Consider the following 23,783-nt stretch of genomic DNA (forward strand, 5'->3'; position numbering starts at 1 on the left):
ACGTAAGTGCTATATTCTGCTACTGCTCACAAAGAGCAAGCACAGGAGATGTATTATTCAATTGGACTTTCAGGTAGGAAAGTGAGAGGTGACAGCAATATGTTTCAGAGTTGCGAATCTCAATGTGTGCTGAAGATGCCCAGCAGTAGTTTCCATGCTGGCCCTTCGGCTGTGAAATTAGAATCCAAGCGCTCGTCCTCCCCTGTCACAACTGCTCTCGAAGAGAGAGAGCGCACCAGAAACGTTGGCTTGAAATGCACTTTTAGGAGATAAAGTGAGGAGTGACAGCAATGTGTGTTTCAGAGTTGCAAAGCTCACTGTGCGCTGAAGATGATCTGCCAGGACTTTCCCTCCCCTGCCCTTCGGAACTGGGAGCGGATTCCAAGCGCTCGTGCTCACCTGCCTCTGCTGCACTGGAAACGAGAGTGGAGACCAGAAACGCTGGATTCAAATGCACTTTTAGGAGCTACAATGAGGAGTGACAACAGTGTGTGTGTCAAAGTTGTAAAGCTCAGTGTGTTGAAGAAGCACAAGAGCAGCCTTCAGGCCTGTCTCTTCCACTGCCTTACAGATTGCAGACATCCCTGCTCACTCTGCTGCTCAGCAGAGTGCTGGCAACGGAGTTCTTGGATTGAAATGGTCTTTCAGGAGAAAGAGTGAAGAGTGACAGCAATGTTTGTGTCACAGTTTAAAGCTCACTGTGTGCTAAACAGGATCAGGAGGAGCTTTTTTGCAAGGCTCTTCTGCTGTTTTAGCCCAGTCTAAACATTACTTCTCTCTGTTGCTGATCAGCAGAGAGTGGGCACAGAGATGTTGGAATCAATTGGTCTTCCAGGCAGGAAAAGGAGTTACAGCAATGTGTGTTGCAGAATTGCAAAGCTCACTGTGTGCTGAAGATGCCCTGCAGGATTTTCCCTGCTGGCCCTTCGTCTGTGGGATTAGAGTCCAAGCGCTGCTCCTCCCCTGTCACAACTCCTCTCCAAACGAGAGAGCGCACCAGAAACTTTGGATTCAAATGCACTTTAGGAGATAAAGTGAGGAGTGACAGCAATGTTTGTGTCACAGTTTAAAGCTCACTGTGTGCAAAACATGATCAAGCAGGAGATTTTTTTCAAGGCTCTTCTCCTGTTTTAGGCAGGTCTAAAAATTCCTGCTCTACTCTCTCTGTTGCTGCTCAGCAGAGAGCGGGCACAGAGATGGTGGATTCAGCTGGTCTTTCAGGCAAAAAGGGAGGAGTGACAGCAATGTGTGTTGCAGTGTTGCAAAGCTCGCTGTGCGCTGAAGATGATCAGTGGGAACTTTCTGGACTGTCTCTTCAGCTCTTTTAGCATTGGCTAAAGGTTCCTGCTTTACTCTGCTTCTGCCCAGCAGAGAAAGGGCACAGAGATTTTGGATTCAATTGGACTTTGAGGTAGGAAAGTGCGGAGCGAGAGCAATATATGTGTCACAGTTGCAAAGCTGACTGCGTGCTGAAGATGCCCTGCCGGAGCTTTCACTCCGGGCTCTTCGGCTGTGGGAGCAGAGGCCAAGAGATCGTGTTCACCTGTCACTGCTGCTGTTCAAACGAGAGAGGGCGGGAGAGACCATGGATTCAAACGGATTATTAGGAGATGAAGTGAGGAGTGACAGCAATGTGTGTTTCAGAGTTGCAAAGCTCACTGTGCGCTGAAGATGATCTGCAAGGAATTTCCCTCCCTGCCCTTCGGAACTGGGAGCGGATTCCAAGCGCTCCTGCTCACCTTCCTCTGCTGCTCTTGAAACGAGAGTGGAGACCAGAAACGCTGGATTCAAATGCACTTTTAGGAGCTACAATGAGGAGTGACAACAGTGTGTGTGTCAAAGTTGTAAAGCTCAGTGTGTTGAAGAAGCACAAGAGCAGCCTTCAGGCCTGTCTCTTCCACTGCCTTACAGATTGCAGACATCCCTGCTCACTCTGCTGCTCAGCAGAGTGCTGGCAACGGAGTTCTTGGATTGAAACGGTCTTTCAGGAGAAAGAGTGAAGAGTGACAGCAATGTTTGTGTCACAGTTTAAAGCTCACTGTGTGCTAAACATGATCAGGAGGAGCTTTTTTGCAAGGCTCTTCTGCTGTTTTAGCCCAGTCTAAACATTCCTGCTCTCTGTTGCTGCTCAGCAGAGAGTGGGCACAGAGATGTTGGAATCCATTGGTCTTCCAGGCAAGAAAAGGAGGAGTTACAGCAATGTGTGTTGCAGAATTGCAAAGCTCACTGTGTGCTGAAGATGCCCTGCAGGAGTTTCCCTGCTGGCCCTTCGTCTGTGGGATTAGAGTCCAAGCGCTGCTCCTCCCCTGTCACAACTCCTCTCGAAACGTGAGAGCGCACCAGAAACTTTGGATTCAAATGCACTTTTAGGAGATAAAGTGAGGAGTGACAGCAATGTTTGTGTCACAGTTTAAAGCTCACTGTGTGCAAAACATGATCAAGCAGGAGATTTTTTGCAAGGCTCTTCTGCTGTTTTAGCCCAGGCTAAACATTCCTGCTCTACTCTCTCTGTTGCTGCTCAGCAGAGAGCGGGCACAGAGGTGTTGGAATCAATTGGTCTTTCAGGCAGGAAAAGAAGTGACAGCAATGTGTGTTGCAGAGTTGCAAAGCTCACTGTGTGCTGAAGATGATCAGTGGGAACTTTCTGGACTGTCTCTTCTGCTGTTTCAGCAGAGTCCAAACGTAAGTGCTATATTCTGCTACTGCTCACAAAGAGCAAGCACAGGAGATGTATTATTCAATTGGACTTTCAGGTAGGAAAGTGAGAGTTGACAGCAATATGTTTCAGAGTTGCGAATCTCAATGTGTGCTGAAGATGCCCAGCAGTAGTTTCCATGCTGGCCCTTCGGCTGTGAAATTAGAATCCAAGCGCTCGTCCTCCCCTGTCACAACTGCTCTCGAAGAGAGAGAGCGCACCAGAAACGTTGGCTTGAAATGCACTTTTAGGGGATAAAGTGAGGAGTGACAGCAATGTGTGTTTCAGAGTTGCAAAGCTCACTGTGCGCTGAAGATGATCTGCAAAGACTTTCCCTCCCCTGCCCTTCGGAACTGGGAGCGGATTCCAAGCGCTCGTGCTCACCTGCCTCTGCTGCACTGGAAACGAGAGTGGAGACCAGAAACGCTGGATTCAAATGCACTTTTAGGAGCTACAATGAGGAGTGACAACAGTGTGTGTGTCACAGTTGTAAAGCTCAGTGTGTTGAAGAAGCACAAGAGCAGCCTTCAGGCCTGTCTCTTCCACTGCCTTACAGATTGCAGACATCCCTGCTCACTCTGCTGCTCAGCAGAGTGCTGGCAACGGAGTTCTTGGATTGAAATGGTCTTTTAGGAGAAAGAGTGAAGAGTGACAGCAATGTTTGTGTCACAGTTTAAAGCTCACTGTGTGCTAAACATGATCAGGAGGAGCTTTTTTGCAAGGCTCTTCTGCTGTTTTAGCCCAGTCTAAACATTCCTTCTCTCTGTTGCTGCTCAGCAGAGAGTGGGCACAGAGATGTTGGAATCAATTGGTCTTTCAGGCAAGAAAAGGAGGAGTGACAGCAATGTGTGTTGCAGAATTGCAAAGCTCACTGTGTGCTGAAGATGCCCTGCAGGAGTTTCCCTGCTGGCCCTTCGTCTGTGGGATTAGAGTCCAAGCGCTGCTCCTCCCCTGTCACAACTCCTCTCCAAACGAGAGAGCGCACCAGAAACTTTGGATTCAAATGCACTTTAGGAGATAAAGTGAGGAGTGACAGCAATGTTTGTGTCACAGTTTAAAGCTCACTGTGTGCAAAACATTATCAACTAGGAGATTTTTTGCAAGGCTCTTCTGCTGTTTTAGCCCAGGCTAAACATTCCTGCTCTACTCTCTCTGTTGCTGCTCAGCAGAGAGCGGGCACAGAGGTGTTGGAATCAATTGGTCTTTCAGGCAGGAAAAGAAGTGACAGCAATGTGTGTTGCAGAGTTGCAAAGCTCACTGTGTGCTGAAGATGATCAGTGGGAACTTTCTGGACTGTCTCTTCTGCTGTTTCAGCAGAGTCCAAACGTAAGTGCTATATTCTGCTACTGCTCACAAAGAGCAAGCACAGGAGATGTATTATTCAATTGGACTTTCAGGTAGGAAAGTGAGAGGTGACAGCAATATGTTTCAGAGTTGCGAATCTCAATGTGTGCTGAAGATGCCCAGCAGTAGTTTCCATGCTGGCCCTTCGGCTGTGAAATTAGAATCCAAGCGCTCGTCCTCCCCTGTCACAACTGCTCTCGAAGCGAGAGAGCGCACCAGAAACGTTGGCTTGAAATGCACTTTGAGGAGATAAAGTGAGGAGTGACAGCAATGTGTGTTTCAGAGTTGCAAAGCTCACTGTGCGCTGAAGATGATCTGCAAGGACTTTCCCTCCCCTGCCCTTCGGAACTGGGAGCGGATTCCAAGCGCTCGTGCTCACCTGCCTCTGCAACACTGGAAACGAGAGTGGAGACCAGAAACGCTGGATTCAAATGCACTTTTAGGAGCTACAATGAGGAGTGACAACAGTGTGTGTGTCAAAGTTGTAAAGCTCAGTGTGTTGAAGAAGCACAAGAGCAGCCTTCAGGCCTGTCTCTTCCACTGCCTTACAGATTGCAGACATCCCTGCTCACTCTGCTGCTCAGCAGAGTGCTGGCAACGGAGTTCTTGGATTGAAACGGTCTTTCAGGAGAAAGAGTGAAGAGTGACAGCAATGTTTGTGTCACAGTTTAAAGCTCACTGTGTGCTAAACATGATCAGGAGGAGCTTTTTTGCAAGGCTCTTCTGCTGTTTTAGCCCAGTCTAAACATTACTTCTCTCTGTTGCTGCTCAGCAGAGAGTGGGCACAGAGATGTTGGAATCAATTGGTCTTCCAGGCAGGAAAAGGAGGAGTTACAGCAATGTGTGTTGCAGAATTGCAAAGCTCACTGTGTGCTGAAGATGCCCTGCAGGATTTTCCCTGCTGGCCCTTCGTCTGTGGGATTAGAGTCCAAGCGCTGCTCCTCCCCTGTCACAACTCCTCTCGAAACGAGAGAGCGCACCAGAAACTTTGGATTCAAATGCACTTTAGGAGATAAAGTGAGGAGTGACAGCAATGTTTGTGTCACAGTTTAAAGCTCACTGTGTGCAAAACATGATCAAGCAGGAGATTTTTTTCAAGGCTCTTCTGCTGTTTTAGGCAGGTCTAAAAATTCCTGCTCTACTCTCTCTGTTGCTGCTCAGCAGAGAGCGGGCACAGAGATGGTGGATTCAGCTGGTCTTTCAGGCAAAAAGGGAGGAGTGACAGCAATGTGTGTTGCAGAGTTGCAAAGCTCCCTGTGCGCTGAAGATGATCAGTGGGAACTTTCTGGACTGTCTCTTCAGCTCTTTTAGCATTGGCTAAAGGTTCCTGCTCTACTCTGCTTCTGCCCAGCAGAGAAAGGGCACAGAGATTTTGGATTCAATTGGACTTTGAGGTAGGAAAGTGCGGAGCGAGAGCAATATATGTGTCACAGTTGCAAAGCTGACTGCGTGCTGAAGATGCCCTGCCGGAGCTTTCACTCCGGGCTCTTCGGCTGTGGGAGCAGAGGCCAAGAGATCGTGTTCACCTGTCACTGCTGCTGTTCAAACGAGAGAGGGCGGGAGAGACCATGGATTCAAACGGATTATTAGGAGATGAAGTGAGGAGTGACAGCAATGTGTGTTTCAGAGTTGCAAAGCTCACTGTGCGCTGAAGATGATCTGCAAGGACTTTCCCTCCCCTGCCCTTCGGAACTGGGAGCGGATTCCAAGCGCTCGTGCTCACCTGCCTCTGCTGCACTGGAAACGAGAGTGGAGACCAGAAACGCTGGATTCAAATGCACTTTTAGGAGCTACAATGAGGAGTGACAACAGTGTGTGTGTCAAAGTTGTAAAGCTCAGTGTGTTGAAGAAGCACAAGAGCAGCCTTCAGGCCTGTCTCTTCCACTGCCTTACAGATTGCAGACATCCCTGCTCACTCTGCTGCTCAGCAGAGTGCTGGCAACGGAGTTCTTGGATTGAAATGGTCTTTTAGGAGAAAGAGTGAAGAGTGACAGCAATGTTTGTGTCACAGTTTAAAGCTCACTGTGTGCTAAACATGATCAGGAGGAGCTTTTTTGCAAGGCTCTTCTGCTGTTTTAGCCCAGTCTAAACATTCCTTCTCTCTGTTGCTGCTCAGCAGAGAGTGGGCACAGAGATGTTGGAATCAATTGGTCTTTCAGGCAAGAAAAGGAGGAGTGACAGCAATGTGTGTTGCAGAATTGCAAAGCTCACTGTGTGCTGAAGATGCCCTGCAGGAGTTTCCCTGCTGGCCCTTCGTCTGTGGGATTAGAGTCCAAGCGCTGCTCCTCCCCTGTCACAACTCCTCTCCAAACGAGAGAGCGCACCAGAAACTTTGGATTCAAATGCACTTTTAGGAGATAAAGTGAGGAGTGACAGCAATGTTTGTGTCACAGTTTAAAGCTCACTGTGTGCAAAACATGATCAAGCAGGAGATTTTTTGCAAGGCTCTTCTGCTGTTTTAGCCCAGGCTAAACATTCCTGCTCTACTCTCTCTGTTGCTGCTCAGCAGAGAGCGGGCACAGAGGTGTTGGAATCAATTGGTCTTTCAGGCAGGAAAAGAAGTGACAGCAATGTGTGTTGCAGAGTTGCAAAGCTCACTGTGTGCTGATGATGATCAGTGGGAACTTTCTGGACTGTCTCTTCTGCTGTTTCAGCAGAGTCCAAACGTAAGTGCTATATTCTGCTACTGCTCACAAAGAGCAAGCACAGGAGATGTATTACTCAATTGGACTTTCAGGTAGGAAAGTGAGAGGTGACAGCAATATGTTTCAGAGTTGCGAATCTCAATGTGTGCTGAAGATGCCCAGCAGTAGTTTCCATGCTGGCCCTTCGGCTGTGAAATTAGAATCCAAGCGCTCGTCCTCCCCTGTCACAACTGCTCTCGAAGAGAGAGAGCGCACCAGAAACGTTGGCTTGAAATGCACTTTTAGGAGATAAAGTGAGGAGTGACAGCAATGTGTGTTTCAGAGTTGCAAAGCTCACTGTGCGCTGAAGATGATCTGCCAGGACTTTCCCTCCCCTGCCCTTCGGAACTGGGAGCGGATTCCAAGCGCTCGTGCTCACCTGCCTCTGCTGCACTGGAAACGAGAGTGGAGACCAGAAACGCTGGATTCAAATGCACTTTTAGGAGCTACAATGAGGAGTGACAACAGTGTGTGTGTCAAAGTTGTAAAGCTCAGTGTGTTGAAGAAGCACAAGAGCAGCCTTCAGGCCTGTCTCTTCCACTGCCTTACAGATTGCAGACATCCCTGCTCACTCTGCTGCTCAGCAGAGTGCTGGCAACGGAGTTCTTGGATTGAAATGGTCTTTTAGGAGAAAGAGTGAAGAGTGACAGCAATGTTTGTGTCACAGTTTAAAGCTCACTGTGTGCTAAACATGATCAGGAGGAGCTTTTTTGCAAGGCTCTTCTGCTGTTTTAGCCCAGTCTAAACATTCCTTCTCTCTGTTGCTGCTCAGCAGAGAGTGGGCACAGAGATGTTGGAATCAATTGGTCTTTCAGGCAAGAAAAGGAGGAGTGACAGCAATGTGTGTTGCAGAATTGCAAAGCTCACTGTGTGCTGAAGATGCCCTGCAGGAGTTTCCCTGCTGGCCCTTCGTCTGTGGGATTAGAGTCCAAGCGCTGCTCCTCCCCTGTCACAACTCCTCTCCAAACGAGAGAGCGCACCAGAAACTTTGGATTCAAATGCACTTTAGGAGATAAAGTGAGGAGTGACAGCAATGTTTGTGTCACAGTTTAAAGCTCACTGTGTGCAAAACATGATCAAGCAGGAGATTTTTTTCAAGGCTCTTCTGCTGTTTTAGGCAGGTCTAAAAATTCCTGCTCTACTCTCTCTGTTGCTGCTCAGCAGAGAGCGGGCACAGAGATGGTGGATTCAGCTGGTCTTTCAGGCAAAAAGGGAGGAGTGACAGCAATGTGTGTTGCAGTGTTGCAAAGCTCCCTGTGCGCTGAAGATGATCAGTGGGAACTTTCTGGACTGTCTCTTCAGCTCTTTTAGCATTGGCTAAAGGTTCCTGCTCTACTCTGCTTCTGCCCAGCAGAGAAAGGGCACAGAGATTTTGGATTCAATTGGACTTTGAGGTAGGAAAGTGCGGAGCGAGAGCAATATATGTGTCACAGTTGCAAAGCTGACTGCGTGCTGAAGATGCCCTGCCGGAGCTTTCACTCCGGGCTCTTCGGCTGTGGGAGCAGAGGCCAAGAGAACGTGTTCACCTGTCACTGCTGCTGTTCAAACGAGAGAGGGCGGGAGAGACCATGGATTCAAACGGATTATTAGGAGATGAAGTGAGGAGTGACAGCAATGTGTGTTTCAGAGTTGCAAAGCTCACTGTGCGCTGAAGATGATCTGCAAGGAGTTTCCCTCCCCTGCCCTTCGGAACTGGGAGCGGATTCCAAGCGCTCGTGCTCACCTGCCTCTGCTGCACTGGAAACGAGAGTGGAGACCAGAAACGCTGGATTCAAATGCACTTTTAGGAGCTACAATGAGGAGTGACAACAGTGTGTGTGTCACAGTTGTAAAGCTCAGTGTGTTGAAGAAGCACAAGAGCAGCCTTCAGGCCTGTCTCTTCCACTGCCTTACAGATTGCAGACATCCCTGCTCACTCTGCTGCTCAGCAGAGTGCTGGCAACGGAGTTCTTGGATTGAAATGGTCTTTTAGGAGAAAGAGTGAAGAGTGACAGCAATGTTTGTGTCACAGTTTAAAGCTCACTGTGTGCTAAACATGATCAGGAGGAGCTTTTTTGCAAGGCTCTTCTGCTGTTTTAGCCCAGTCTAAACATTCCTTCTCTCTGTTGCTGCTCAGCAGAGAGTGGGCACAGAGATGTTGGAATCAATTGGTCTTTCAGGCAAGAAAAGGAGGAGTGACAGCAATGTGTGTTGCAGAATTGCAAAGCTCACTGTGTGCTGAAGATGCCCTGCAGGAGTTTCCCTGCTGGCCCTTCGTCTGTGGGATTAGAGTCCAAGCGCTGCTCCTCCCCTGTCACAACTCCTCTCCAAACGAGAGAGCGCACCAGAAACTTTGGATTCAAATGCACTTTTAGGAGATAAAGTGAGGAGTGACAGCAATGTTTGTGTCACAGTTTAAAGCTCACTGTGTGCAAAACATGATCAAGCAGGAGATTTTTTGCAAGGCTCTTCTGCTGTTTTAGCCCAGGCTAAACATTCCTGCTCTACTCTCTCTGTTGCTGCTCAGCAGAGAGCGGGCACAGAGGTGTTGGAATCAATTGGTCTTTCAGGCAGGAAAAGAAGTGAAAGCAATGTGTGTTGCAGAGTTGCAAAGCTCACTGTGTGCTGAAGATGATCAGTGGGAACTTTCTGGACTGTCTCTTCTGCTGTTTCAGCAGAGTCCGAACGTAAGTGCTATATTCTGCTACTGCTCACAAAGAGCAAGCACAGGAGATGTATTACTCAATTGGAATTTCAGGTAGGAAAGTGAGAGGTGACAGCAATATGTTTCAGAGTTGCGAATCTCAATGTGTGCTGAAGATGCCCAGCAGTAGTTTCCATGCTGGCCCTTCGGCTGTGAAATTAGAATCCAAGCGCTCGTCCTCCCCTGTCACAACTGCTCTCGAAGCGAGAGAGCGCACCAGAAACGTTGGCTTGAAATGCACTTTTAGGAGATAAAGTGAGGAGTGACAGCAATGTCTGTTTCAGAGTTGCAAAGCTCACTGTGCGCTGAAGATGATCTGCAAGGACTTTCCCTCCCCTGCCCTTCGGAACTGGGAGCGGATTCCAAGCGCTCGTGCTCACCTGCCTCTGCTGCACTGGAAACGAGAGTGGAGACCAGAAACGCTGGATTAAAATGCACTTTTAGGAGCTACAATGAGGAGTGACAACAGTGTGTGTGGCAAAGTTGTAAAGCTCAGTGTGTTGAAGAAGCACAAGAGCAGCCTTCAGGCCTGTCTCTTCCACTGCCTTACAGATTGCAGACATCCCTGCTCACTCTGCTGCTCAGCAGAGTGCTGGCAACGGAGTTCTTGGATTGAAATGGTCTTTTAGGAGAAAGAGTGAAGAGTGACAGCAATGTTTGTGTCACAGTTTAAAGCTCACTGTGTGCTAAACATGATCAGGAGGAGCTTTTTTGCAAGGCTCTTCTGCTGTTTTAGCCCAGTCTAAACATTCCTTCTCTCTGTTGCTGCTCAGCAGAGAGTGGGCACAGAGATGTTGGAATCAATTGGTCTTTCAGGCAAGAAAAGGAGGAGTGACAGCAATGTGTGTTGCAGAATTGCAAAGCTCACTGTGTGCTGAAGATGCCCTGCAGGAGTTTCCCTGCTGGCCCTTCGTCTGTGGGATTAGAGTCCAAGCGCTGCTCCTCCCCTGTCACAACTCCTCTCCAAACGAGAGAGCGCACCAGAAACTTTGGATTCAAATGCACTTTAGGAGATAAAGTGAGGAGTGACAGCAATGTTTGTGTCACAGTTTAAAGCTCACTGTGTGCAAAACATGATCAAGCAGGAGATTTTTTTCAAGGCTCTTCTGCTGTTTTAGGCAGGTCTAAAAATTCCTGCTCTACTCTCTCTGTTGCTGCTCAGCAGAGAGCGGGCACAGAGATGGTGGATTCAGCTGGTCTTTCAGGCAAAAAGGGAGGAGTGACAGCAATGTGTGTTGCAGTGTTGCAAAGCTCCCTGTGCGCTGAAGATGATCAGTGGGAACTTTCTGGACTGTCTCTTCAGCTCTTTTAGCATTGGCTAAAGGTTCCTGCTCTACTCTGCTTCTGCCCAGCAGAGAAAGGGCACAGAGATTTTGGATTCAATTGGACTTTGAGGTAGGAAAGTGCGGAGCGAGAGCAATATATGTGTCACAGTTGCAAAGCTGACTGCGTGCTGAAGATGCCCTGCCGGAGCTTTCACTCCGGGCTCTTCGGCTGTGGGAGCAGAGGCCAAGAGAACGTGTTCACCTGTCACTGCTGCTGTTCAAACGAGAGAGGGCGGGAGAGACCATGGATTCAAACGGATTATTAGGAGATGAAGTGAGGAGTGACAGCAATGTGTGTTTCAGAGTTGCAAAGCTCACTGTGCGCTGAAGATGATCTGCAAGGAGTTTCCCTCCCCTGCCCTTCGGAACTGGGAGCGGATTCCAAGCGCTCGTGCTCACCTGCCTCTGCTGCACTGGAAACGAGAGTGGAGACCAGAAACGCTGGATTCAAATGCACTTTTAGGAGCTACAATGAGGAGTGACAACAGTGTGTGTGTCACAGTTGTAAAGCTCAGTGTGTTGAAGAAGCACAAGAGCAGCCTTCAGGCCTGTCTCTTCCACTGCCTTACAGATTGCAGACATCCCTGCTCACTCTGCTGCTCAGCAGAGTGCTGGCAACGGAGTTCTTGGATTGAAATGGTCTTTTAGGAGAAAGAGTGAAGAGTGACAGCAATGTTTGTGTCACAGTTTAAAGCTCACTGTGTGCTAAACATGATCAGGAGGAGCTTTTTTGCAAGGCTCTTCTGCTGTTTTAGCCCAGTCTAAACATTCCTTCTCTCTGTTGCTGCTCAGCAGAGAGTGGGCACAGAGATGTTGGAATCAATTGGTCTTTCAGGCAAGAAAAGGAGGAGTGACAGCAATGTGTGTTGCAGAATTGCAAAGCTCACTGTGTGCTGAAGATGCCCTGCAGGAGTTTCCCTGCTGGCCCTTCGTCTGTGGGATTAGAGTCCAAGCGCTGCTCCTCCCCTGTCACAACTCCTCTCCAAACGAGAGAGCGCACCAGAAACTTTGGATTCAAATGCACTTTAGGAGATAAAGTGAGGAGTGACAGCAATGTTTGTGTCACAGTTTAAAGCTCACTGTGTGCAAAACATGATCAAGCAGGAGATTTTTTTCAAGGCTCTTCTGCTGTTTTAGGCAGGTCTAAAAATTCCTGCTCTACTCTCTCTGTTGCTGCTCAGCAGAGAGCGGGCACAGAGATGGTGGATTCAGCTGGTCTTTCAGGCAAAAAGGGAGGAGTGACAGCAATGTGTGTTGCAGTGTTGCAAAGCTCCCTGTGCGCTGAAGATGATCAGTGGGAACTTTCTGGACTGTCTCTTCAGCTCTTTTAGCATTGGCTAAAGGTTCCTGCTCTACTCTGCTTCTGCCCAGCAGAGAAAGGGCACAGAGATTTTGGATTCAATTGGACTTAGAGGTAGGAAAGTGCGGAGCGAGAGCAATATATGTGTCACAGTTGCAAAGCTGACTGCGTGCTGAAGATGCCCTGCCGGAGCTTTCACTCCGGGCTCTTCGGCTGTGGGAGCAGAGGCCAAGAGATCGTGTTCACCTGTCACTGCTGCTGTTCAAACGAGAGAGGGCGGGAGAGACCAGGGATTCAAACGGATTATTAGGAGATGAAGTGAGGAGTGACAGCAATGTGTGTTGCAGAATTGCAAAGCTCACTGTGTGCTGAAGATGCCCTGCAGGAGTTTCCCTGCTGGCCCTTCGTCTGTGGGATTAGAGTCCAAGCGCTGCTCCTCCCCTGTCACAACTCCTCTCGAAACGTGAGAGCGCACCAGAAACTTTGGATTCAAATGCACTTTTAGGAGATAAAGTGAGGAGTGACAGCAATGTTTGTGTCACAGTTTAAAGCTCACTGTGTGCAAAACATGATCAAGCAGGAGATTTTTTGCAAGGCTCTTCTGCTGTTTTAGCCCAGGCTAAACATTCCTGCTCTACTCTCTCTGTTGCTGCTCAGCAGAGAGCGGGCACAGAGGTGTTGGAATCAATTGGTCTTTCAGGCAGGAAAAGAAGTGACAGCAATGTGTGTTGCAGAGTTGCAAAGCTCACTGTGTGCTGAAGATGATCAGTGGGAACTTTCTGGACTGTCTCTTCTGCTGTTTCAGCAGAGTCCAAACGTAAGTGCTATATTCTGCTACTGCTCACAAAGAGCAAGCACAGGAGATGTATTATTCAATTGGACTTTCAGGTAGGAAAGTGAGAGGTGACAGCAATATGTTTCAGAGTTGCGAATCTCAATGTGTGCTGAAGATGCCCAGCAGTAGTTTCCATGCTGGCCCTTCGGCTGTGAAATTAGAATCCAAGCGCTCGTCCTCCCCTGTCACAACTGCTCTCGAAGAGAGAGAGCGCACCAGAAACGTTGGCTTGAAATGCACTTTTAGGAGATAAAGTGAGGAGTGACAGCAATGTCTGTTTCAGAGTTGCAAAGCTCACTGTGCGCTGAAGATGATCTGCAAGGACTTTCCCTCCCCTGCCCTTCGGAACTGGGAGCGGATTCCAAGCGCTCGTGCTCACCTGCCTCTGCTGCACTGGAAACGAGAGTGGAGACCAGAAACGCTGGATTCAAATGCACTTTTAGGAGCTACAATGAGGAGTGACAACAGTGTGTGTGTCAAAGTTGTAAAGCTCAGTGTGTTGAAGAAGCACAAGAGCAGCCTTCAGGCCTGTCTCTTCCACTGCCTTACAGATTGCAGACATCCCTGCTCACTCTGCTGCTCAGCAGAGTGCTGGCAACGGAGTTCTTGGATTGAAATGGTCTTTTAGGAGAAAGAGTGAAGAGTGACAGCAATGTTTGTGTCACAGTTTAAAGCTCACTGTGTGCTAAACATGATCAGGAGGAGCTTTTTTGCAAGGCTCTTCTGCTGTTTTAGCCCAGTCTAAACATTCCTTCTCTCTGTTGCTGCTCAGCAGAGAGTGGGCACAGAGATGTTGGAATCAATTGGTCTTTCAGGCAAGAAAAGGAGGAGTGACAGCAATGTGTGTTGCAGAATTGCAAAGCTCACTGTGTGCTGAAGATGCCCTGCAGGAGTTTCCCTGCTGGCCCTTCGTCTGTGGGATTAGAGTCCAAGCGCTGCTCCTCCCCTGTCACAACTCCTCTCCAAAAGAGAGAGCGCACCAGAAACTTTGGATTCAAATGCACTTTTAGGAGATAAAGTGAGGAGTGACAGCAATGTTTGTGTCACAGTTTAAAGCTCACTGTGTGCAAAACATGATCAAGCAGGAGATTTTTTTCAAGGCTCTTCTCCTGTTTTAGGCAAGTCTAAAAATTCCTGCTCTACTCTCTCTGTTGCTGCTCAGCAGAGAGCGGGCACAGAGATGGTGGATTCAGCTGGTCTTTCAGGCAAAAAGGGAGGAGTGACAGCAATGTGTGTTGCAGAGTTGCAAAGCTCGCTGTGCGCTGAAGATGATCAGTGGGAACTTTCTGGACTGTCTCTTCAGCTCTTTTAGCATTGGCTAAAGGTTCCTGCTCTACTCTGCTTCTGCCCAGCAGAGAAAGGGCACAGAGATTTTGGATTCAATTGGACTTTGAGGTAGGAAAGTGCGGAGCGAGAGCAATATATGTGTCACAGTTGCAAAGCTGACTGCGTGCTGAAGATGCCCTGCCGGAGCTTTCACTCCGGGCTCTTCGGCTGTGGGAGCAGAGGCCAAGAGATCGTGTTCACCTGTCACTGCTGCTGTTCAAACGAGAGAGGGCGGGAGAGACCATGGATTCAAACGGATTATTAGGAGATGAAGTGAGGAGTGACAGCAATGTGTGTTGCAGAATTGCAAAGCTCACTGTGTGCTGAAGATGCCCTGCAGGAGTTTCCCTGCTGGCCCTTCGTCTGTGGGATTAGAGTCCAAGCGCTGCTCCTCCCCTGTCACAACTCCTCTCGAAACGTGAGAGCGCACCAGAAACTTTGGATTCAAATGCACTTTTAGGAGATAAAGTGAGGAGTGACAGCAATGTTTGTGTCACAGTTTAAAGCTCACTGTGTGCAAAACATGATCAAGCAGGAGATTTTTTGCAAGGCTCTTCTGCTGTTTTAGCCCAGGCTAAACATTCCTGCTCTACTCTCTCTGTTGCTGCTCAGCAGAGAGCGGGCACAGAGGTGTTGGAATCAATTGGTCTTTCAGGCAGGAAAAGAAGTGACAGCAATGTGTGTTGCAGAGTTGCAAAGCTCACTGTGTGCTGAAGATGATCAGTGGGAACTTTCTGGACTGTCTCTTCTGCTGTTTCAGCAGAGTCCAAACGTATGTGCTATATTCTGCTACTGCTCACAAAGAGCAAGCACAGGAGATGTATTATTCAATTGGACTTTCAGGTAGGAAAGTGAGAGGTGACAGCAATATGTTTCAGAGTTGCGAATCTCAATGTGTGCTGAAGATGCCCAGCAGTAGTTTCCATGCTGGCCCTTCGGCTGTGAAATTAGAATCCAAGCGCTCGTCCTCCCCTGTCACAACTGCTCTCGAAGAGAGAGAGCGCACCAGAAACGTTGGCTTGAAATGCACTTTTAGGAGATAAAGTGAGGAGTGACAGCAATGTCTGTTTCAGAGTTGCAAAGCTCACTGTGCGCTGAAGATGATCTGCAAGGACTTTCCCTCCCCTGCCCTTCGGAACTGGGAGCGGATTCCAAGCGCTCGTGCTCACCTGCCTCTGCTGCACTGGAAACGAGAGTGGAGACCAGAAACGCTGGATTCAAATGCACTTTTAGGAGCTACAATGAGGAGTGACAACAGTGTGTGTGTCACAGTTGTAAAGCTCAGTGTGTTGAAGAAGCACAAGAGCAGCCTTCAGGCCTGTCTCTTCCACTGCCTTACAGATTGCAGACATCCCTGCTCACTCTGCTGCTCAGCAGAGTGCTGGCAACGGAGTTCTTGGATTGAAATGGTCTTTTAGGAGAAAGAGTGAAGAGTGACAGCAATGTTTGTGTCACAGTTTAAAGCTCACTGTGTGCTAAACATGATCAGGAGGAGCTTTTTTGCAAGGCTCTTCTGCTGTTTTAGCCCAGTCTAAACATTCCTTCTCTCTGTTGCTGCTCAGCAGAGAGTGGGCACAGAGATGTTGGAATCAATTGGTCTTTCAGGCAAGAAAAGGAGGAGTGACAGCAATGTGTGTTGCAGAATTGCAAAGCTCACTGTGTGCTGAAGATGCCCTGCAGGAGTTTCCCTGCTGGCCCTTCGTCTGTGGGATTAGAGTCCAAGCGCTGCTCCTCCCCTGTCACAACTCCTCTCCAAACGAGAGAGCGCACCAGAAACTTTGGATTCAAATGCACTTTTAGGAGATAAAGTGAGGAGTGACAGCAATGTTTGTGTCACAGTTTAAAGCTCACTGTGTGCAAAACATGATCAAGCAGGAGATTTTTTGCAAGGCTCTTCTGCTGTTTTAGCCCAGGCTAAACATTCCTGCTCTACTCTCTCTGTTGCTGCTCAGCAGAGAGCGGGCACAGAGGTGTTGGAATCAATTGGTCTTTCAGGCAGGAAAAGAAGTGACAGCAATGTGTGTTGCAGAGTTGCAAAGCTCACTGTGTGCTGATGATGATCAGTGGGAACTTTCTGGACTGTCTCTTCTGCTGTTTCAGCAGAGTCCAAACGTAAGTGCTATATTCTGCTACTGCTCACAAAGAGCAAGCACAGGAGATGTATTACTCAATTGGACTTTCAGGTAGGAAAGTGAGAGGTGACAGCAATATGTTTCAGAGTTGCGAATCTCAATGTGTGCTGAAGATGCCCAGCAGTAGTTTCCATGCTGGCCCTTCGGCTGTGAAATTAGAATCCAAGCGCTCGTCCTCCCCTGTCACAACTGCTCTCGAAGAGAGAGAGCGCACCAGAAACGTTGGCTTGAAATGCACTTTTAGGAGATAAAGTGAGGAGTGACAGCAATGTGTGTTTCAGAGTTGCAAAGCTCACTGTGCGCTGAAGATGATCTGCCAGGACTTTCCCTCCCCTGCCCTTCGGAACTGGGAGCGGATTCCAAGCGCTCGTGCTCACCTGCCTCTGCTGCACTGGAAACGAGAGTGGAGACCAGAAACGCTGGATTCAAATGCACTTTTAGGAGCTACAATGAGGAGTGACAACAGTGTGTGTGTCAAAGTTGTAAAGCTCAGTGTGTTGAAGAAGCACAAGAGCAGCCTTCAGGCCTGTCTCTTCCACTGCCTTACAGATTGCAGACATCCCTGCTCACTCTGCTGCTCAGCAGAGTGCTGGCAACGGAGTTCTTGGATTGAAATGGTCTTTTAGGAGAAAGAGTGAAGAGTGACAGCAATGTTTGTGTCACAGTTTAAAGCTCACTGTGTGCAAAACATGATCAAGCAGGAGATTTTTTTCAAGGCTTTTCTCCTGTTTTAGGCAAGTCTAAAAATTCCTGCTCTACTCTCTCTGTTGCTGCTCAGCAGAGAGCGGGCACAGAGATGGTGGATTCAGCTGGTCTTTCAGGCAAAAAGGGAGGAGTGACAGCAATGTGTGTTGCAGAGTTGCAAAGCTCGCTGTGCGCTGAAGATGATCAGTGGGAACTTTCTGGACTGTCTCTTCAGCTCTTTTAGCATTGGCTAAAGGTTCCTGCTCTACTCTGCTTCTGCCCAGCAGAGAAAGGGCACAGAGATTTTGGATTCAATTGGACTTTGAGGTAGGAAAGTGCGGAGCGAGAGCAATATATGTGTCACAGTTGCAAAGCTGACTGCGTGCTGAAGATGCCCTGCCGGAGCTTTCACTCCGGGCTCTTCGGCTGTGGGAGCAGAGGCCAAGAGAACGTGTTCACCTGTCACTGCTGCTGTTCAAACCAAAGAGGGCGGGAGAGACCATGGATTCAAACGGATTATTAGGAGATGAAGTGAGGAGTGACAGCAATGTGTGTTTCAGAGTTGCAAAGCTCACTGTGCGCTGAAGATGATCTGCAAGGAGTTTCCCTCCCCTGCCCTTCGGAACTGGGAGCGGATTCCAAGCGCTCGTGCTCACCTGCCTCTGCTGCACTGGAAACGAGAGTGGAGACCAGAAACGCTGGATTCAAATGCACTTTTAGGAGCTACAATGAGGAGTGACAACAGTGTGTGTGTCACAGTTGTAAAGCTCAGTGTGTTGAAGAAGCACAAGAGCAGCCTTCAGGCCTGTCTCTTCCACTGCCTTACAGATTGCAGACATCCCTGCTCACTCTGCTGCTCAGCAGAGTGCTGGCAACGGAGTTCTTGGATTGAAATGGTCTTTTAGGAGAAAGAGTGAAGAGTGACAGCAATGTTTGTGTCACAGTTTAAAGCTCACTGTGTGCTAAACATGATCAGGAGGAGCTTTTTTGCAAGGCTCTTCTGCTGTTTTAGCCCAGTCTAAACATTCCTTCTCTCTGTTGCTGCTCAGCAGAGAGTGGGCACAGAGATGTTGGAATCAATTGGTCTTTCAGGCAAGAAAAGGAGGAGTGACAGCAATGTGTGTTGCAGAATTGCAAAGCTCACTGTGTGCTGAAGATGCCCTGCAGGAGTTTCCCTGCTGGCCCTTCGTCTGTGGGATTAGAGTCCAAGCGCTGCTCCTCCCCTGTCACAACTCCTCTCCAAACGAGAGAGCGCACCAGAAACTTTGGATTCAAATGCACTTTTAGGAGATAAAGTGAGGAGTGACAGCAATGTTTGTGTCACAGTTTAAAGCTCACTGTGTGCAAAACATGATCAAGCAGGAGATTTTTTGCAAGGCTCTTCTGCTGTTTTAGCCCAGGCTAAACATTCCTGCTCTACTCTCTCTGTTGCTGCTCAGCAGAGAGCGGGCACAGAGGTGTTGGAATCAATTGGTCTTTCAGGCAGGAAAAGAAGTGAAAGCAATGTGTGTTGCAGAGTTGCAAAGCTCACTGTGTGCTGAAGATGATCAGTGGGAACTTTCTGGACTGTCTCTTCTGCTGTTTCAGCAGAGTCCAAACGTAAGTGCTATATTCTGCTACTGCTCACAAAGAGCAAGCACAGGAGATGTATTACTCAATTGGAATTTCAGGTAGGAAAGTGAGAGGTGACAGCAATATGTTTCAGAGTTGCGAATCTCAATGTGTGCTGAAGATGCCCAGCAGTAGTTTCCATGCTGGCCCTTCGGCTGTGAAATTAGAATCCAAGCGCTCGTCCTCCCCTGTCACAACTGCTCTCGAAGCGAGAGAGCGCACCAGAAACGTTGGCTTGAAATGCACTTTTAGGAGATAAAGTGAGGAGTGACAGCAATGTCTGTTTCAGAGTTGCAAAGCTCACTGTGCGCTGAAGATGATCTGCAAGGACTTTCCCTCCCCTGCCCTTCGGAACTGGGAGCGGATTCCAAGCGCTCGTGCTCACCTGCCTCTGCTGCACTGGAAACGAGAGTGGAGACCAGAAACGCTGGATTAAAATGCACTTTTAGGAGCTACAATGAGGAGTGACAACAGTGTGTGTGGCAAAGTTGTAAAGCTCAGTGTGTTGAAGAAGCACAAGAGCAGCCTTCAGGCCTGTCTCTTCCACTGCCTTACAGATTGCAGACATCCCTGCTCACTCTGCTGCTCAGCAGAGTGCTGGCAACGGAGTTCTTGGATTGAAATGGTCTTTTAGGAGAAAGAGTGAAGAGTGACAGCAATGTTTGTGTCACAGTTTAAAGCTCACTGTGTGCTAAACATGATCAGGAGGAGCTTTTTTGCAAGGCTCTTCTGCTGTTTTAGCCCAGTCTAAACATTCCTTCTCTCTGTTGCTGCTCAGCAGAGAGTGGGCACAGAGATGTTGGAATCAATTGGTCTTTCAGGCAAGAAAAGGAGGAGTGACAGCAATGTGTGTTGCAGAATTGCAAAGCTCACTGTGTGCTGAAGATGCCCTGCAGGAGTTTCCCTGCTGGCCCTTCGTCTGTGGGATTAGAGTCCAAGCGCTGCTCCTCCCCTGTCACAACTCCTCTCCAAACGAGAGAGCGCACCAGAAACTTTGGATTCAAATGCACTTTAGGAGATAAAGTGAGGAGTGACAGCAATGTTTGTGTCACAGTTTAAAGCTCACTGTGTGCAAAACATGATCAAGCAGGAGATTTTTTTCAAGGCTCTTCTGCTGTTTTAGGCAGGTCTAAAAATTCCTGCTCTACTCTCTCTGTTGCTGCTCAGCAGAGAGCGGGCACAGAGATGGTGGATTCAGCTGGTCTTTCAGGCAAAAAGGGAGGAGTGACAGCAATGTGTGTTGCAGTGTTGCAAAGCTCCCTGTGCGCTGAAGATGATCAGTGGGAACTTTCTGGACTGTCTCTTCAGCTCTTTTAGCATTGGCTAAAGGTTCCTGCTCTACTCTGCTTCTGCCCAGCAGAGAAAGGGCACAGAGATTTTGGATTCAATTGGACTTAGAGGTAGGAAAGTGCGGAGCGAGAGCAATATATGTGTCACAGTTGCAAAGCTGACTGCGTGCTGAAGATGCCCTGCCGGAGCTTTCACTCCGGGCTCTTCGGCTGTGGGAGCAGAGGCCAAGAGATCGTGTTCACCTGTCACTGCTGCTGTTCAAACGAGAGAGGGCGGGAGAGACCATGGATTCAAACGGATTATTAGGAGATGAAGTGAGGAGTGACAGCAATGTGTGTTTCAGAGTTGCAAAGCTCACTGTGCGCTGAAGATGATCTGCAAGGACTTTCCCTCCCCTGCCCTTCGGAACTGGGAGCGGATTCCAAGCGCTCGTGCTCACCTGCCTCTGCTGCACTGGAAACGAGAGTGGAGACCAGAAACGCTGGATTCAAATGCACTTTTAGGAGCTACAATGAGGAGTGACAACAGTGTGTGTGTCACAGTTGTAAAGCTCAGTGTGTTGAAGAAGCACAAGAGCAGCCTTCAGGCCTGTCTCTTCCACTGCCTTACAGATTGCAGACATCCCTGCTCACTCTGCTGCTCAGCAGAGTGCTGGCAACGGAGTTCTTGGATTGAAATGGTCTTTTAGGAGAAAGAGTGAAGAGTGACAGCAATGTTTGTGTCACAGTTTAAAGCTCACTGTGTGCTAAACATGATCAGGAGGAGCTTTTTTGCAAGGCTCTTCTGCTGTTTTAGCCCAGTCTAAACATTCCTTCTCTCTGTTGCTGCTCAGCAGAGAGTGGGCACAGAGATGTTGGAATCAATTGGTCTTTCAGGCAAGAAAAGGAGGAGTGACAGCAATGTGTGTTGCAGAATTGCAAAGCTCACTGTGTGCTGAAGATGCCCTGCAGGAGTTTCCCTGCTGGCCCTTCGTCTGTGGGATTAGAGTCCAAGCGCTGCTCCTCCCCTGTCACAACTCCTCTCCAAACGAGAGAGCGCACCAGAAACTTTGGATTCAAATGCACTTTAGGAGATAAAGTGAGGAGTGACAGCAATGTTTGTGTCACAGTTTAAAGCTCACTGTGTGCAAAACATGATCAAGCAGGAGATTTTTTTCAAGGCTCTTCTGCTGTTTTAGGCAGGTCTAAAAATTCCTGCTCTACTCTCTCTGTTGCTGCTCAGCAGAGAGCGGGCACAGAGATGGTGGATTCAGCTGGTCTTTCAGGCAAAAAGGGAGGAGTGACAGCAATGTGTGTTGCAGTGTTGCAAAGCTCCCTGTGCGCTGAAGATGATCAGTGGGAACTTTCTGGACTGTCTCTTCAGCTCTTTTAGCATTGGCTAAAGGTTCCTGCTCTACTCTGCTTCTGCCCAGCAGAGAAAGGGCACAGAGATTTTGGATTCAATTGGACTTTGAGGTAGGAAAGTGCGGAGCGAGAGCAATATATGTGTCACAGTTGCAAAGCTGACTGCGTGCTGAAGATGCCCTGCCGGAGCTTTCACTCCGGGCTCTTCGGCTGTGGGAGCAGAGGCCAAGAGATCGTGTTCACCTGTCACTGCTGCTGTTCAAACGAGAGAGGGCGGGAGAGACCATGGATTCAAACGGATTATTAGGAGATGAAGTGAGGAGTGACAGCAATGTGTGTTGCAGAATTGCAAAGCTCACTGTGTGCTGAAGATGCCCTGCAGGAGTTTCCCTGCTGGCCCTTCGTCTGTGGGATTAGAGTCCAAGCGCTGCTCCTCCCCTGTCACAACTCCTCTCGAAACGTGAGAGCGCACCAGAAACTTTGGATTCAAATGCACTTTTAGGAGATAAAGTGAGGAGTGACAGCAATGTTTGTGTCACAGTTTAAAGCTCACTGTGTGCAAAACATGATCAAGCAGGAGATTTTTTGCAAGGCTCTTCTGCTGTTTTAGCCCAGGCTAAACATTCCTGCTCTACTCTCTCTGTTGCTGCTCAGCAGAGAGCGGGCACAGAGGTGTTGGAATCAATTGGTCTTTCAGGCAGGAAAAGAAGTGACAGCAATGTGTGTTGCAGAGTTGCAAAGCTCACTGTGTGCTGAAGATGATCAGTGGGAACTTTCTGGACTGTCTCTTCTGCTGTTTCAGCAGAGTCCAAACGTAAGTGCTATATTCTGCTACTGCTCACAAAGAGCAAGCACAGGAGATGTATTATTCAATTGGACTTTCAGGTAGGAAAGTGAGAGGTGACAGCAATATGTTTCAGAGTTGCGAATCTCAATGTGTGCTGAAGATGCCCAGCAGTAGTTTCCATGCTGGCCCTTCGGCTGTGAAATTAGAATCCAAGCGCTCGTCCTCCCCTGTCACAACTGCTCTCGAAGAGAGAGAGCGCACCAGAAACGTTGGCTTGAAATGCACTTTTAGGAGATAAAGTGAGGAGTGACAGCAATGTCTGTTTCAGAGTTGCAAAGCTCACTGTGCGCTGAAGATGATCTGCAAGGACTTTCCCTCCCCTGCCCTTCGGAACTGGGAGCGGATTCCAAGCGCTCGTGCTCACCTGCCTCTGCTGCACTGGAAACGAGAGTGGAGACCAGAAACGCTGGATTCAAATGCACTTTTAGGAGCTACAATGAGGAGTGACAACAGTGTGTGTGTCAAAGTTGTAAAGCTCAGTGTGTTGAAGAAGCACAAGAGCAGCCTTCAGGCCTGTCTCTTCCACTGCCTTACAGATTGCAGACATCCCTGCTCACTCTGCTGCTCAGCAGAGTGCTGGCAACGGAGTTCTTGGATTGAAATGGTCTTTTAGGAGAAAGAGTGAAGAGTGACAGCAATGTTTGTGTCACAGTTTAAAGCTCACTGTGTGCTAAACATGATCAGGAGGAGCTTTTTTGCAAGGCTCTTCTGCTGTTTTAGCCCAGTCTAAACATTCCTTCTCTCTGTTGCTGCTCAGCAGAGAGTGGGCACAGAGATGTTGGAATCAATTGGTCTTTCAGGCAAGAAAAGGAGGAGTGACAGCAATGTGTGTTGCAGAATTGCAAAGCTCACTGTGTGCTGAAGATGCCCTGCAGGAGTTTCCCTGCTGGCCCTTCGTCTGTGGGATTAGAGTCCAAGCGCTGCTCCTCCCCTGTCACAACTCCTCTCCAAACGAGAGAGCGCACCAGAAACTTTGGATTCAAATGCACTTTTAGGAGATAAAGTGAGGAGTGACAGCAATGTTTGTGTCACAGTTTAAAGCTCACTGTGTGCAAAACATGATCAAGCAGGAGATTTTTTGCAAGGCTCTTCTGCTGTTTTAGCCCAGGCTAAACATTCCTGCTCTACTCTCTCTGTTGCTGCTCAGCAGAGAGCGGGCACAGAGGTGTTGGAATCAATTGGTCTTTCAGGCAGGAAAAGAAGTGACAGCAATGTGTGTTGCAGAGTTGCAAAGCTCACTGTGTGCTGAAGATGATCAGTGGGAACTTTCTGGACTGTCTCTTCTGCTGTTTCAGCAGAGTCCAAACGTAAGTGCTATATTCTGCTACTGCTCACAAAGAGCAAGCACAGGAGATGTATTATTCAATTGGACTTTCAGGTAGGAAAGTGAGAGGTGACAGCAATATGTTTCAGAGTTGCGAATCTCAATGTGTGCTGAAGATGCCCAGCAGTAGTTTCCATGCTGGCCCTTCGGCTGTGAAATTAGAATCCAAGCGCTCGTCCTCCCCTGTCACAACTGCTCTCGAATAGAGAGAGCGCACCAGAAACGTTGGCTTGAAATGCACTTTTAGGAGATAAAGTGAGGAGTGACAGCAATGTCTGTTTCAGAGTTGCAAAGCTCACTGTGCGCTGAAGATGATCTGCAAGGACTTTCCCTCCCCTGCCCTTCGGAACTGGGAGCGGA

The sequence above is a fragment of the Lathamus discolor genome, chromosome W (genome assembly GCF_037157495.1).
Source record: "Lathamus discolor isolate bLatDis1 chromosome W, bLatDis1.hap1, whole genome shotgun sequence".
Taxonomy (NCBI): Eukaryota; Metazoa; Chordata; class Aves; order Psittaciformes; family Psittacidae; genus Lathamus; species Lathamus discolor.